Here is a 996-nt window from a genome sequence, read left to right as displayed (position 1 = left end):
TAATAAATCTATTTTATGATTAGTGTCAGTCTAAGATTTAAGTGTATACTTTGATTTATGATCGTTTCCGATGTTAGAGTTTTGTACGTTAAACTATTATGAATTATTAATTAATTTTGTTGTACATATATTTTGATGATGAATGGGGGAGTTATCTCTCTTAAATTAAGTGCAGTAATGGTTACAATATCTATAAAATGGTCCTCTAAATATCAAGAATTACACATTTACACGTTCAGTAATGTAGTGATTATAATATATAAATTCACAATAAAACCAGATAAAACAATAAAAACAAGCAAAGAAATAGAGAAAGAAGACAGCAAAAATCTGATAAGAAAAAATGCCAACATGCTAAAATGCTATTTGCATTTCTGTGGTCAGTGAGTGGGGCAGGTCAGGATATTTGAACATTCATAAATGACTAAGAAAAATGGCAACTGTAACAAATGTTCAAATCGTTTCGTGCTTTTTCACTTACCATTTTTTTTTCTTTTTATTTTCATATCACTTATTTTTTTCTTTGGGAATACTTTATACACACTTTTGACAGTTTTAATTTGCAAATAAATATGTAAGTCATCAAGGAGCTGAGCATTTTATTTCAGTTATCTTTATTTCTAATCATAGTTCACTTGGGAATGTTTTATGGCTTCACTCAGAACTCGATTTTCTATATTTTTGCCATTTTTCCAATATTAGAATTTATTCATAATCATAATTCAAGATTCTATTCCTCTATTTATTTCACTTTAACACAATTTCCTAGCCAACGGCTATATGCAGATTTATTTAAGTCCCCGCGCTTCACGGAAGATGCCGGTCAAAGAAAACGTACTCTCTGTATAGGAGAAATACAAATGATATAATGACACTGTTTTGTAAGTTAATATAATGAATTTGCCGTAAACAGGTTGCCAATTCTTTTAGATAGTACTTAAAGCGCTGCGCCTCCAGATGATTATGGTAATACTAATACAAATTGTATATATAGTG

This window comes from Penaeus monodon, chromosome 19 (genome assembly GCF_015228065.2).
Source record: "Penaeus monodon isolate SGIC_2016 chromosome 19, NSTDA_Pmon_1, whole genome shotgun sequence".
NCBI classification, from domain to species: Eukaryota; Metazoa; Arthropoda; class Malacostraca; order Decapoda; family Penaeidae; genus Penaeus; species Penaeus monodon.
This window is presented reverse-complemented; position numbering follows the sequence as displayed.